Here is a 15,749-nt window from a genome sequence, read left to right as displayed (position 1 = left end):
AAAGGTGTGGAGGACCGAGGATCTAGGTCAGGAAGTGAAAGGACATTTGCATGGTCAAACGATGGTACGACACTTCTGTTGTAGTTTGTGATGTAATTTGAGTCCACAAATACTTTTTCCCATTGACTTACATTGGGAAAGAGACGTTTGTAAATTAGCTTATTGGGCTCCATGAACACCCTCTCTGTGTTCTTTTTCCATTATGACCGCGTCCTTGCACATATCCTTACATATTATTAGAAACATTCTGCAGAATAATCAATAAGTAAAGGAACGAGGGGTTAGAGGAGCTTGTTTTAGATGAATTTATTCTGCTATTCTGCTTTGTTCAAAATGTATGTGAACACATCAACGTATTCCAATTGTACATATATGTATAATGGTTTATTGTAATTGTACAATGCTTTGGCAACATGGCATTGTGTGCATGCCAATAGAGCTTTAAGAATTTGAGAGAGAGAGACTGCAAAGTGTATCCAACAGTTTCCCTAATTAAATCCTGACAGACACTTGAAGAATATTTCTGCCTTGTCAGAGAAACACTTTTTTATGATCTATTCTTTTATATATACTGGGACAGCAGCTTAACAATCTATTTTCTTGTGTTGGCTTCTTGAACATATCTGCAGGATTTACTGCCAAAAACCTTTCAGGAGGACAAAAGCAGCCGATGCCACAAAACACCTTTCATCCATTATTGTCAAGAGAAATACACTTTGTTTGAAAAAGCTGCTGAAGGGTCCCTTGCGTTTTTGTGAGTCATTTATCTCTGAACGAGTCAGCAGGCGTATATCGTGTTTGTGGACATGAAACAATATGATAACAGGTTGCGATGATTGTCAAAGAAGTGCTTTCAAACTCTCACTTTCCTCAACAAAAACAAGTGTGCTTGAAATACATTAAAACATTACATAAGGCTTTTCATTTAATGGTCAGAAAGCAATTCAAATTATGTTTACTCGAGCCTATTTGTTTCATGGCTTGATGTGTGTCGGAGGGTCAGGAATATTGTAAATATTAGAAAGAGAATACGTTTCAGCTTTAGTATTTGTAAGAGGTCATATTTTACATTTAGGCGACATGTTGTGGGAGGGTTTGAAAACATTTCTCTGACACATTTAGTTTTTGATGGTGACAGGAAAGACAGTTCAGCCGAACCATCGCCAACCCTTCTGACAGGGATACAAATAAGTCAGTCCTTTTGAACGAATAAACGCTGTTAATTGTGCACAGCCATCTTTACATTATCAAGTTTGGGGAAAATCTTGTCTAGCGGTCAAAATAACTATCAGGGTGACAGTCGTTTTTTTGTTTTTGATTGACAAACAACTCCCCAAAAGTACACAGTCCAATCAGGGTTTCCGCTAGTATTTTTTCTCGCCGGTCAAATGTCCGGGCAGAATTTATTTTACCGGACTAATTTGAAACTTACCGGTCATATTTCAATAATAATAATAAGAGTTGTGTAGCAGAGTTTCCGTTAGCAGGTTATTACCGGACTATGAGCAGATATGCTTCAGTTTAAAACTCAGTTCACGGGCTCATTTTTATATTGCTTCAGTTTATAATCGTAACAGATCGAAAAATTCAGATTCATTTTTCAATAAATGATTCCACAAACAACAAACAACATAATTATTACATTCAAACAAACTACTTGTAGTAGATAACGTACATTATTCAGAAGTTTACATCAACTTTGAATAATAACACGGGAGAAACGGATCCTCTCTCTCTCTCTCTCTCCTGACAGCCCGTCAGTTTCTCAAGCAGCTCCTGCAGCTCGCTAAACAGAGGGCGGAGCTTCAGGTGATCATGCAGAGCTGCGTGTCTCGGTCAGACTCAGCAGCCGATCTGATCTCTCTCTCGCCCGGTTACACTTCACTCGCGTTTATGTCCATATCGATCAGATCCAGCTCTCCTGATCGGCCTTTATAGAGAGCACCGATCAAACTATTAAGAGTGAATATCGGCCGATAATGACCGGCGGCCGATCGATCGGAGCCTCCCTAATTATTACCAGACATTTTGACCGTCAGGTTTTGAATTGACCGGTTTTTTATAAATTTTACCAGCTAAAAACCGGTAATTACCGGCTAACGGAAACCCTGAGTCCAATGTAACCGGGACCTTTTGTATTATTATTTGTGGTGGTGTTCCCTTCCCTGTAGGGAGTTATAGGTGTGTGCATGTAAATGGTCTGCAAAGGCTAAAATCCCAAAGTTCCCTAAGTGTTGTTTGAAACTTGGGTAACAACAGATACCTTGTCTTTTTAATGTAAACCAAATCAATAACCTGAACTCAACCTGAACACACAGGTACTGTAATAATAATAAAAACGTTGCTGTAATCGCATTTAATCATTTCTCACTTTTAGCTTTTATGAGTGTACACTGTGTTGCTTTCTGCGAGGCCGACTCTTTTATTTAGATAGAAGCCCTGTGTCAGCAGCCTGTCAGCCTACTGGTGTGTGCTTTTTACCTCCATTTATCTCCACACCGCTGTGGTCTAAAGTGAGCTATTTAGTATTCACATTAAATTCACATTCATTTTAACCAAAGCTACGGCTGCCTGCTGCTGTCTGATTCGTTATGTTGACTTTTAGTGGGCTAGTAAGTAGTGACATCTATTTGTTAATATAGATGTTGTGGTGGAATTCATTTCTTTATTGAGCCATGATAATGAAGATGATTGTAATGATAAATAAATGGTATTTTTAAGACAAATAAGTAAAGGGGAAGCACCAGTTACAACATCATACCCCACATACAATAATACGATAAATAAAATCCCCCTCCACCCCTTTTTCCCAATCAACACATATTCCAGGCACAATTGCACACTGCCACCCCCAAACATATATCAAGAGAACACAATATTGAAAGCGTCTGAAAACTAGTTTCTCCGAGTTATACATAGAAGAACTCTTTCAGACTTCAAATAGCTCATTTTAAACCATTAAAGATTTCATTTCAGAAATGTATTGACAGCACAATAAATAACTATCCCGTAATGCCACTTAATTACAATAAAAAACTCCAACAGAACCCCGTTCCCATCTTCATCAACATGCATAGTCGAAAGTCAAAATATATTGTTCTCATACTGCCTGTGCTGCAGCACATCTTTTCACCCTCTGTCTGAAACCAGAGTCCAGTCTGCTCTGATTGGTTAGCTCTGTTGTGATTGTTCAACCGCTTAAAGATGTCATGCCCCCTTAGCCAATCACGTACAATGTGTTGGAGCGCTAGCCAGTAGAAACGCAAGTGTTACGTAGTGATGTCACTATGTTCTGGAAGTAAACAAAGGAGACGTTTCAGGCAGGAGAGGGAGTGTGTGGGAGAGAAACTCTGCAGACAATTACCATGCCCAAAAACCCATATAACGCACGACACGAAAGGGAAAACCACAGAAGATTTGGACTATATATAAAAGCTAACAGGAGTAACCAGGATGGCCGAGTGGTTAAGGCGTTGGACTTAAGATCCAATGGGCATCAGCCCTCGTGGGTTCAAACCCCACTCCTGGTAAATTAAAGTCTTATTGAAATTAATTAGGGCAGATTGCATAATGGCAGCAGAGGTAGTAGATAAGCAACACTCGTTCGATCTATTAAGGAAATTATCAGCACATTAGCTTACGTAATTCCCCGGTGGTATTTCCACAGGAGAAGTGTGTCACACCAGAACGGATTCATCCCACTCCTGGTAATCACTTGTCGAGTGTAATTGCGAGGCTCCTTGTGTGTTTGAACTCTAGTTGTGATGTTAATGGAGTGTTTGCATTAGCTGATAACAGCCTTTGCTGCTGGCAACAATAACAGAGCACACACACACACACACACACACACACACACACACACACACACACACACACACACACACACACACACACACACACACACCCTTGCAGAGGAATAAGCTGTTCTGAGGAATGGCAGTGAGTCCATTTGCCGACTGATTTTACAGTGCAACATATCTGAGCGGTATTGCAGCGAGAGAGCATAAGGATCATTCTCTTTCTCTTTCTACTGGAAAACAGGCCTTTTGTGTGTGTGTGTGTGTGTGTGTGTGTGTGTGTGTGTGTGTGTGTGTGTGTGTGTGTGTGTGTGTGTGTGTGTGTGTGTGTGTGTGTGTGTGTGTGTGTGTGTGTGTGTGTGAGTCTGTCTGTCTCTGTGTGTGTGTGTGTGTGTGTGTGTGTGTGTGTGTGTGTGTGTGTGTGTGTGTGTGTGTGTGTGTGTGTGTGTGTGTGTGTGTGTGTGTCTGTGTGTGTGTGTGTGTGCGCGTGAGAGTCTGCCTGTCTCTGTGTGTGTGTGTGTGTGTGTGTGTGTGTGTGTGTGTGTGTGTGTGTGTGTGTGTGTGTGTGTGTGTGTGTGTGTGTGTGTGTGCGTGTGCGTGCGTGTGTGTGTGTGAGCAGTCAGATCTGTGCAATGACTGTATGATAATCTAATTAATGCAAAAACAGGGAGGCATTTAATTAAAACCACTCGAGCAGATTCTCCTTATCTTGCAAGGATGTGTGGTTAGTTCAATATTGATGTATTAGTGTGAACAATCAAAATGACTGTATATGTGTGTCTGTTTTTCTGTGTGTGTGTTTGTGTGTGTGTGTTGCACCCGAGGGCAGGGTTTATAATTGCTGTAATTGTCTCATAATTGTGCTGCTATTTGGCACGTCACCCAAACAGAAAACCGATTTGTTCTACACTCCCTCCCTCGTCTCTTTCTTTTCTGCCCCTTATGTTGGAGCTATCTCTGCAGTCTTATATTCTCACTGATGAGACATATATTCATACTATAATTTATCATCATTGAGATTAACAATGTTTAGTCAAATATCTTATTATCCTAAATGTACCTTTGACCTTCCTCTGCATTTCATGTAACGGATTGCTTCGAGGCTTTGAGTCAAATCAACCTACTGTTAGGACACGTGTGATCACGGTTGTGAAATATTCTGTTCATCTTTTTTGTTCCTCTTGTTTGTTCCTCTACTGTGAATGTTACATGCTTTAAAGTAAAAAAAAAGTCTTTATTTTTCGCGTTAGCTGCTGTGATTGGTCAAGTTCAAATGAAGACGATAGGCAAAATAAATCTCCAGGATGGCAGACTGGTTAAGGAGTTGGACTTAAGATCCAATGGGCATCAGCCCTCGTGGATTCGAACCCCACTCCTGGTAAATGTAATGTATTATTGAAGTGATCAGAACACATTTCAGAATGGCAGTAGTAGATAAGCAAATTAGCTTAATTCCCTGGTGGTATTTCTACAGGAAAAGTCTGTCCTTTGATACTCTTGACAAGCCCGCTGACATACATTGAGGCATTTAGTTTAAAAACACCAAGATGTAATTCGGAGGGTTCGAATCCCACTGCTGGAACAGAAATTACTTCTCGAGTGCAATTGCGAGGCTCCTTGTGTGTTAGAACTCTAGTCCATGAAAGTGGTGCTGTTAATGGAGTGTTTGCATGAGCTAATAATACCCCAACAACTAGACAAAACACATCATATATGACAATAAAAAGAACCAGGATGGCCGAGTGGTTAAGGCGTTGGACTTAAGATCCAATGGGCATCAGCCCTCGTGGGTTCGAACCCCACTCCTGGTATATTCATTATTAATTAAGCAGATTTCATAATGGCAACAACAGTTGGATTTTAACTTAATTCCCTGGTGGTCCTTAATAGGAAAGGTCTGTCCTTTGATATTCATGAAAAGCCAGATAAAAAAAACGAAAGCTATCTTACGCTCTGAAATCTAAAAACTGAAAACTAGTTTTATTGCTGATGGATTATCAGAAATCATTTCAAAGTAACACAGACACATTGTATTAACCTATGGATTAACCTTCAGCATCGTTTTTATCGTTTTAATGCCATTGAAGACAACTTTTGATCAGACAACGACAAAGGTAAGACATATTGACGTGTTTGCTACCTAATGCCACGTGTTGTGTTGTCTGTTTTTGTTTATAATGTTGCGAGTTCTGATCATGGAGTGATGATATAGATACCTATCGATTATGTGTATTCTCACTATGCTAATCGATATGATGGATGTGCAGTTACGATAAGTACTAAGGGTGTTATACCGTGTTTTCTGTGCTAACGGCGTTAGCATTTTTTCGCTCAGGGCTAATTCAGAGGCTCAGCGTTAGCCTTGTGTTTTTTTTTTGCTAAAAATGGTTCATATCATCAGCTGAGTTTCTTCCCGTTACATGGATATGAAACATTCATAGTTTATTAAATATTAAGAAGCCCTCAGACGCTGTTTCCTGCAGACGATGCGTTTTTCCGCCCGGGGGCGGGGGGATGGGGTTCAACAAGTTAACAGATATTGTGCTGTAAATTCATGGTTTTGTGTTGGGTGTATGAGGGTTAAATTAATGGGGTTCATTTTATGTGAGTGTGACTTTAAATCTGGATGGAGATTCGCGGGGTTTATTGAGATGTATAAATAGAGGGGAAACATACATTAACGTCATTGAGATTGAGGAATCAGGAGAGGCCACTAGTAAGTGTGATTATTATATTGAATGTGATTTAATGTGTATGGGATATGTGTGATCCTAATTGGTGTATTGTTGTTGTCCTTTTTCTTCTAAGGTTAACAACCTATTTGGATTTTGATTAAATAATCAAAACTAGGAGTTGTTTCCGTCCATCTTGATTCCACCCATACTGTCGGGAGATAGACAGTACAGTTGTTAACTAACGCATCGGGAGGGATAAAGTTTTCAACCGATGGCGAGACACAGCTAGAGGAGCGAACGAAGCTACCGGAGCTCACGACCGAACGAGCAGGAAAGCCCGTGGTCGCAACGAGCGGCGGGAAGTGAAGGCCCAAGGCTAGCAAAGCTAGCAAGGACCGTCAAAGCTAGCAAGGACCGTCGAAGCTAGAGGAGCTAGCGAAGCTACCGGAGCTCACGACCGAACGATCAGGAAAGCCGTGGTCGCAACGAGCGGCGGGAAGTGAAGGCCCGAGGCTAGCAAAGCTAGCAAGGACCGTCGAAGCTAGCGGAGAGTAGCTAACGAAGCTACCGGAACTCGCAAAGCACCGAGGAGCGCCGGTCCGCGAGTCGAGCTGACAACCGGACGATAAGGAAACCCCGTGGTCGCAACGGTCGGCGGAAAGGGAAGGCCCGAGGCTAGCAAAGCTAGCGGAGTAACACAGACAATATTTCGGCGCTATCTAGCCAAAGAAGCTAGTGTTAGCATAGCGAAAACAAAGCAGTAGCTATCCAGCAGACTGAAGGTTTCCACAAAATAAAGCTAACTAGCAAGAAGACAACAACTAGCTAGCAGACTGAAGAGTGCTAGCATAGGAACCCAAGCTAGCTATCAAAGTCAAAGACACCACGTTATTGGTTAGCAAACGAAGCTACCCAGGGAGTAAAGGAGAAGCTAGCTAAGCCAAAGGCACCAAGCTGGTGGCTAGAAAACGGAGCTAACCAGCTAGCGATCCAACTAGCTAGCCAGGACAAAACAGATTGAGCTAAACTCAACCTTAAATTCAGAGAGATGATTAAGGGGGAGGAAACAGTGAAGCATCTGAAAGACCTGCGGACGAGGGCGAAGGTGGCTCTAGTTCGTAAGGTGAACTCAGTAACAAAGACAGTGAACACTATGTTAGAGGAGGAGTTGATGAAAGAATATAGTGAAGTCCACAAGGCCGCCACCAAAGTCACAGAGGCCAACAGTGAATACCTGATGCAATTAATTCTGAACGCTGATAGCGACGAGGACCAAGTACCAGAAGAGCTGAGGGCAGACGTGGAAAAGACTGATGGAGAGACCAGCCAAAGGCTTGAAGAGGTCAGTGAAGTGATTAAAGCAAACCTTTGGTCTAGGCATGGAGAAAAGAAAGTGATGTTTGCCATCGGGGAAGCTGAAAAGGTCTATGAGGACGCAGAAGTGACACAAATTGACCTGGTGAGCTATGAGAATTACGAAAAGCAACTTAAACATTTAGAAATACTGATTAAAGAATTAAAGGAAGTGCACAGCACCTGGAGGGAATGGGCTCCTGTGACCGACCAAAAAGATGTGGAAGAGATAGTACGCCAGCTGGAGACAAGGAAAAACGCACTCAAGCGTCAAAAGGAAGCTGAGTTCAACAAAGCACGCGGCGCAGCAGAGTTGGCACGCGGCACAGCAGAGTTGGCACGCACCGCAGCAGAGGATGAGCGCACCAAGTTAGCCGAGACCCAACGTGCGAAGCTCGCCGAGATTCAAATTGCTGCAGAGGAAGCACACATTGCAGCAGAAGAAGCACGGTTTGACCTCATGAAAGCGCAGCATAAAGCAGTGGAAGAGGCAGGCACGGAACCCAGATACAACCCGATGGGAGCGATATCAAAGATACGACTCAAGCCGGTAAGCCTTCCCAAGTTCAGTGGCAGTATGAGGGAGTTTTCACAGCTGGAAAAGGATCTGGGAATCTTTGCAGAAGCAGGGAGAACCATCCGGGTCACCTGAAGTCAAGAAGTTCCAGCTTCTGGACAGCATGGAAGAAAAGTAAAAACTGGATGTCAAGTTGGCCAGTTACAGTACAGTCGAAGACATGTTCAGAGTATTGGAGAACCGGTATGGAAACAGGACCACGATTACACTGCAGATCGTCGCAGAACTGGAGAAGATACCAGCTGTGAAAGGAGATCAGCCGAGGAAGGTGATAGACCTCATCCAAGCTGTGGAAAAGGCTTTGGCAGACCTCATAGACCTCGAGAACCCTGGAGCCATCAACCACCCGCTGATGATTAGGTCTATAGAAAGCAAGCTGCCCGACCAGGTGAAGTGAGAGTGGGTCATCTTCAGGGCTAAGCCCGAAAACGGTGTCACCCCAGTCAACCATTTCAGTACGCTTCTGAAGTTCCTGAAGGAGCAAGAAGAAATTCTAGAGATCTTGGAACAACTGAAAATAATGGAGACATCTGAGAAAATGGACAAACCGCAAAATAGGTTCGAGAGGAAGTATGCCTACACAAAAGCCACCAGAAGGGACACTCCAGAAGGTGAGTGCGTCGTGTGTGGAGAGGATAAGCATAATAACAAGTTATTCTTCTGCAAGAAGTTCAAGGGGTTTGGCTTGGCTGAGAGAAAGACTGCTGTGGAGAAGGTAGGAGCATGCCGCGTTTGTCTTGGATGTCACGATGGGGTAGAAGAGTGCACAGACAGGTTCTTCTGCAACAGGGAAGACTGCCAAGAGAGGACCTCCTCGGACCACCACTACCTCCTCTGTCCAAAATGGGAACAGCTTCCAAAGGGGAAACTTGGAAAAGGCAGCGAGAGGGTAAGAGAGCTAACAGAAGAACAAAAGCTGGCCTTGTCCAAATGTTCCCCAGATGCGGCGGCAGAGATCAAGAAAGCTTTCAGTAACAGCAACAAGACTTCAGTGACAAGGAGCACTAGGAAGGATGAAGGTGGACTTCTGGAAAATAATGGACTGACCGAGCACCCTGTCATCATGATGCTGTTGGAAGTCACTGCCAACGCTGGGCAGAAGATTCGGAGCTCTGATTGACCTCGCATCAGACACCAACTACATCACTCACGTAGCGGCTGACAGGCTCGGTCTGAGCAGAGAAGAAGTCACTCTGGTCGTGCATGGAGTTGGAGGGATGACCGTGACAGTCAAGACGAAGAGGTACCTCCTGCGAGTAAGAGTCAAGACCCCCAAAGGTACTGTGAGGGCTCACAAGTGGTTTGTTATGGCCTAGAGGAGATTGCTAAAGTGCATCGGAGCATCAGACCTGAACAGCTAAAGAGGTTCTTTCCAGAGGTTGCCAATGGACGAACTGAAGAGACCAGACCATGTTGAACTTCTCATCAGTCACAGAGAGGGAGACTTGCTCCACAAAGACTGAGGATAGTTGGAGACCTCGTTCTTATGGGAGGGCCCACTGGGTAAAACCGTGGGCGGAGCACATCCCAGTCTGTTTGAGAATATAAAAGTGACTATGCACCAGTCCGAGACGCACTTCGCTCGCTCAATGAGGACAGCTGCTGTGGAGTACAGAGAAGTAGTCGAGAGTCCTGAGATCCTGAGGGAAGAAGAGACTAAGAGTCTGACTCAGGAAGTAAAGGCGGAGACCAGGGATACAACTGCAACGAGGAGAGAAGTTCTCGAGTGGTGGAAGTGGAACAGCATCGGTGCAGCCTCTGAACCCATGTGTGGTGGGTGTCGCTGCGTCACATGCCAGCCAGGAGGAAAGAAAATGACCCTGGCAGAAGAAAGGGAGCTGGACGTGATTAAAGAGGGGCTGTCCTACATGGCCAAAGATGAATACTGCCTGACTCCGCACTGGGACGCATCTTACCCATGCACCGAGGACCCAGCCTCACTTCCAAACAACAGAAGAGGAGTGGAGGCCACCTTCCTGAAAACAGAGAAGCAGCCCAGTTTCGCGCACATGGTGGAAGATCGCAGGGTCCTGGAGGAGGACAGTTATGTGGACGATATCTTAACGTCCCACAATGACCCAAAGAGACTGGAGGAAATCACAGAGGGGGTAGAAGAGATCCTGAGCACCGGAGGGCTCCTCCCTCAACCATGGGTCAGGTTCAGGCCAAAGTGGGAGGCAGAGGACTGCGGAGGCAGGTCCAAGCTGGAGCAGTAGCAGAGCCAGGGGTTCAGGTTGGTGGAGTCAAAGGCCAAAGCTAACCACCTCTCGACCAAAAGGGAGATGTAGTCAAAGCTGAGATGTGCGGTGCGGTCTTTGCAGCTCGATTAAAGACTTACATCGTAACAAGAGGAGCAACTCCTGAAGCCAGGGAGAAGGCTCAGAGTGGCAGAGGGGACCTGAGTTCCTGGTGAGGCAGCTAGAAGAATGGCCATGAAGTCGGCCGCGGATGTGGCAACCGGTGCCAGAGAGAGTGTGGGCAAGCGTCAAAGAAAGGCATTCTCGATAATACTCACCAGAGTCCAGTCAAACAAAACCCCTATCCATGACGACACCAGTGGAAAGGACGCAGAGGCTGAGGAGTCCCTAGTTAAGGTTGGCGGATCCCCAGAAACCTCAGAAAGGGAAGAAGATTCAGTCTTGACAGAGAGAAGGACCGGAAAGGAAGTTTCGGAGCATTGCTGTTCTGAACCTGGTGAAACTAGAGAGGTTCAGCAGTCTGGCTAGGCTATGTGGAGTGGTCGCATGGGTCAGGCGAGCTGCAGAGAAATGGCTGACTAGAAGAGGCCGAGCGGCGGGTCAAGCAAAGTGGGAGGCAAGAGTCCTGGACAACAGAAAAGTCAAACCTGTACCTCTGCGGAGGAACCTGGCTTCGGGGTTGTTGAAGATTCCGAAGTGGAGAACTAAGAAGAAGGAACCTCTTCAGACACCACCACCAGAGCAAGGTTATTTAGGTTGGTGGCCACCTTGGGTCATCCGACCAGGAGGCCAAGTGGGAGGTGTGCTGTAAATTCATGGTTTTGTGTTGGGTGTATGAGGGTTAAATTAATGGGGTTCATTTTATGTGAGTGTGACTTTAAATCTGGATGGAGATTCGCGGGGTTTATTGAGATGTATAAATAGAGGGGAAACATACATTAACGTCATTGAGATTGAGGAATCAGGAGAGGCCACTAGTAAGTGTGATTATTATATTGAATGTGATTTAATGTGTATGGGATATGTGTGATCCTAATTGGTGTATTGTTGTTGTCCTTTTTCTTTCTAAGGTTAACAACCTATTTGGATTTTGATTAAATAATCAAAACTAGGAGTTGTTTCCGTCCATCTTGATTCCACCCATACTGTCGGGAGATAGACAGTACAGATATTAATGAACATATTTTGGGAAACTGACCTGTCAATGATTCCACACATATCTATCTGCAGGTTGCTGTAGATTCCCAGCTGCCTTGTCTGCACCATGATCAGATCCACGATTTGGTCGTCCAAAGTTAAGAGACGCATGCAGCCCTGGAAGATATTGAAGGGGTTTCTGCACTCCTGCCTATCGTTTTCAGGAGGACAACCTAAAAAGTAAAAAAGAGCTCTTACAAAAGACCGTCATTCTCCAAACATAAACAATTCTGTCAAGTAAAACATGTTTTCAGAGGCGACACAAAGATATATCAAAGTCAAAGTCAACTTTATTGTCAATCTTCCAGTTTGTGTGACAGACAGAGAGATCGAAATACCGTTTCCCACAATCCCGAATATAAAAAAAATATAGATAAAAAATATATTACTTGATTAGAATGTGACCTGTGAGTATAATTTGTATCTAGCTGCCAAACTCAAAAAACTTTATGATAGTTAAAAATGTTGAACACCTCTGTAAAAAAAAAAATCACCATTTACTTTTCTTAACTTTTTTTTAACATCTTAAACTCCCACAGAGCTCTTTGATGTTGGACAGGTTGAAATTGCATCTTACCACCAAAGAAGAGGTGACTTTCTACAGTGACAGGAAATGAATGAGTGGCGTGAGCGCTGCCTCCTTCCTCTTTATCCACGATGATGCTCAGACGACCTCGTCTGGAGTTCAGACCCACCGAATGCCACTGACCGTCATTCAGAGCAGAACCTGGGAAACAAATACCAATTCACACACACCCTGCTAAAAATGTGACTTTTTCCCCTTCGTATGTCCATGGTTCCATTTAGACAAGCGGTGTCCTAAACCTTTTTTCACAGAGGGCCACATACAGAGAAATATACGAAGGGCTGGGCCACTCACTGGAGGTGAGGTATACTGCCTCATAAGTTCAGTTATAAGTTCAAATCAATCAAATATAGCTAAATGATGCTTGTGAGTGTAGGCAGCTCATTCCTTAAAACAGAAGCCTCAGATTGATTATAATAAGGAGAAATAGGAAGGGTGTATTTCAAGCTTGTTCTGAACATACTGTGAGTCATTGGCCTTTTCTTATCAACTAAGATATGTTAGAAACTTTAATACATTAATTTATTTTAAAGGTGGTCCTATTAACACATGGATACGACTGTGTAACATAGTTGAACATATATATTCAAGAAGTACAATATAAGACAAGCACAAGTTTCATCTGTGGGCCATATTCTATTATACTTTTTTAATTTGCTGAGGGCCGATTCAAAATGGCACGCGGGCCGCATTTGGCCCCAGGGCCGTAGTTTGGACACCCTTTAGACCAGGGGTGTCAAACTCAAGGCCCGGGGGCCAAATCCGGCCCGCGACTTCATTTCATGCGGCCCCTCAAGAGATTGCAAAGAATATAATATGTTTATTATACGGTTACATGCCGATTTACAGAAGCTCGTTGCCCATAAACTACATTTCCCACAATGCATCTCAAATTTGACTTTTTTCTCAGAATTTGACTTTTTTTCTCAGAACAAGTTTTTTTCTCAGAATTTGACTTATTTTCTTCAAAATATTAATTTTTTCTTAGAATTTGCCTTTTTCTCAGAATTAGATTTTTTTTAAATCATTTTGTAACATTCTCACTGAAGACTTGCAATGATTTGCCCTAGACTTCTGCTTTTAGACGTAGTTAATTATGAAGTTATTACCCTATCCGATAATAATCCAATGCAGAGGCAATAATGTCATATAATACATTATTTTATATTAAATATTTATATATGTATTTTATATAGTCTTAAAGTTACAACCGGCCCTTTGAGTGCAACCATAATGTGATGTGGCCTGCCAAGAAATTGAGTTTGACAACCCTGCCTTAGACTCTGCAGCAGATGTTGCCAGATGCTAGACTTAGTACAAATATATTTAAAAAACCATGTAGGAGGTAGGCAGATTGAGTGCAGACCACAGAGGTAACTACTTCCTGCATCCTCTGTGTGATCGATCTGCCACCAAGTGCCAGCAGGCTGTTGCTCTCCTGTGAATCGCTCTGTTGTCAGGAGTTGAGGGAATTAATCGATATCTCATTATCTCCTCTACTTTTCTTACTGGCAATACTCTGCACAAGAACACACCTCAGTCATCGTACAGTGCGATCGGCTGCAGAGGGATTTGGCAATGAGAATAAAACAGTACATCACAAAGTACAAATTGACCTTTTGAACAAAATGCAACTTTAAGCGACTGTTAGAGTGTGTTCGAACTTTAAAACCAATGTATTGGAGAAACGGTTATAATTGACCTTTTGCATGCATGAGATTTTGACTTTTCACGTCCTACATTTTATTTAATTGATTAATTTGAATTGAACTGATTTTGCTTTGCTATAACCTCTGCTAAAGTCTCCATCTGTTGCATCCAATTCATCCACGCATCAATCAATTCCAAGAGGGGTTGATTTTTACTAGATTACCTCACGAAAGCAACCAGGATGGCCGAGTGGTTAAGGCGTTGGACTTAAGATCCAATGGGTAATAGCCCTCGTGGGTTCGAACCCCACTCCTGGTAAATATACTGTATTATTAAATCAATTCATGGATTTGGTTCGAGACTACGAGAGAGGTGAAAGCAGAGAAACTCCAGTTTTCACTAGACGATGAGCAACAAAAAGAGCAGTTGCTTCAAACCCAGTGGATCAGAGAAGCTGTTGGCCAGCCAATAAAAAAATCACCTTCTGTTATCAACTTCCAAAACCACAAGATGTATTTGTAAAACAAATCTGTCAATTGTTACGGATGTCACAATTGTGATGGATAAATCTGATGGCCATACAGGAAAGGTGTGTGAACAGGTCGTCATGTGAGTACAGTGTCTCTCTAACATACAGGTTGACATCGTTATATATCAGTAACCAGGTGAGATTAACTAACTAACTGTGACTGAAAGAATATTGCTGAAGAAGGGGCAGGTAAAATAACATGTTCTTCTCCCTGCTCCTTTTCACAATGCGCTATGAACCAGTATAAGTGTACATGTTTTGTTTTAAAATAACTGCCATGTGTGGAATAAACAAATAAATAAGGTTGACTTTTAGCGGTTGGAAGTAGATTTAAAGGTACCTGCACCGAGCTCCAGCAGCGCCCTGCCAGCTTTATGGACCTGCAGCCGGACTCTGGCCTCACTCAGGTAGAGCCAGGCCACGCCCCCTCCCTGAGGCAGGTCAAAGGTCAGCAGGAGCCCCGCCTTGTTCCACGTCCTGAACTGGAACCCGACGGACACGCCCCCTGACGACGACGCCGTGGCCCCCGGCAACTGGAGGAAGCTCTGGGGTCCGGGGAAGGTCACGGCGACGGAAACCGACTCAGCACAAGAAAAGGTGACATTGCCCTGAGAGCGGAGAGGGGAGGAGGAGGAGGAGGAGGAGGAGGAGGAGGAGGAGGGAGAGGGACATGATTACGAGAGAGATAACACGACATAAACATGAATATTAATCAGTTGCAAAGGGTGATGTCGTAATGATCTCATCAGCAAGTCTCCTTAAGAGGACACCTGTATTACCATAATGATTACATGACACTTGTATCAGAAGCGACTGACATACTTAATACTGTGGGCAATCCCCACAGGAGCAATTTGTGGTGAAGTGTCTCAGGGACACAACGACATGCTGACTGCAGTGGGGTTTGAACCTGTGTCCCCCTGATCCGAACACCAACGCTCAACCCACTGCACCACACGCCTCCCCTCCCTATGATAGCAGCAAGGCCGAGAATACGATTAAGAAAGCAAACGAAAAAATAGCAAAGTCACCCAGCGAGGAGGGAAAAGACATAAAGTACACAAATGAAAAGAACGAGAACACACAGTAAGCCTAGTGCTACAATATCTCCACGTCTCTGTTGCAGCACGTTGTGTTGAGTAGCGGTAACGTCTCCGGGCCGCAGCAGACATATATTACATCTCAAG

The 15,749-nt window shown here is 43.8% G+C and overlaps 3 non-coding genes and 1 pseudogene across 3 annotated transcripts; 3 read left to right on the top strand and 1 right to left on the bottom strand.

Annotated features, from left to right (window-relative positions):
• Positions 1–15,749, bottom strand: part of LOC117462446 (contactin-associated protein-like 4) — a 119,285-nt pseudogene that overhangs the window by 44,502 nt on the left and 59,034 nt on the right.
• On the top strand, positions 3,448–3,530 carry trnal-uaa (transfer RNA leucine (anticodon UAA)). Its single transcript has one exon. It is a non-coding gene; the product is annotated as a tRNA-Leu (tRNA).
• Positions 5,526–5,608, top strand: trnal-uaa (transfer RNA leucine (anticodon UAA)). Its single transcript has one exon. It is a non-coding gene; the product is annotated as a tRNA-Leu (tRNA).
• On the top strand, positions 14,269–14,351 carry trnal-uaa (transfer RNA leucine (anticodon UAA)). The gene has a single exon. It is a non-coding gene; the product is annotated as a tRNA-Leu (tRNA).

This window comes from Pseudochaenichthys georgianus, chromosome 17 (genome assembly GCF_902827115.2).
Source record: "Pseudochaenichthys georgianus chromosome 17, fPseGeo1.2, whole genome shotgun sequence".
In the NCBI taxonomy this organism is placed as follows: domain Eukaryota; kingdom Metazoa; phylum Chordata; class Actinopteri; order Perciformes; family Channichthyidae; genus Pseudochaenichthys; species Pseudochaenichthys georgianus.
This window is presented reverse-complemented; position numbering and strand designations above follow the sequence as displayed.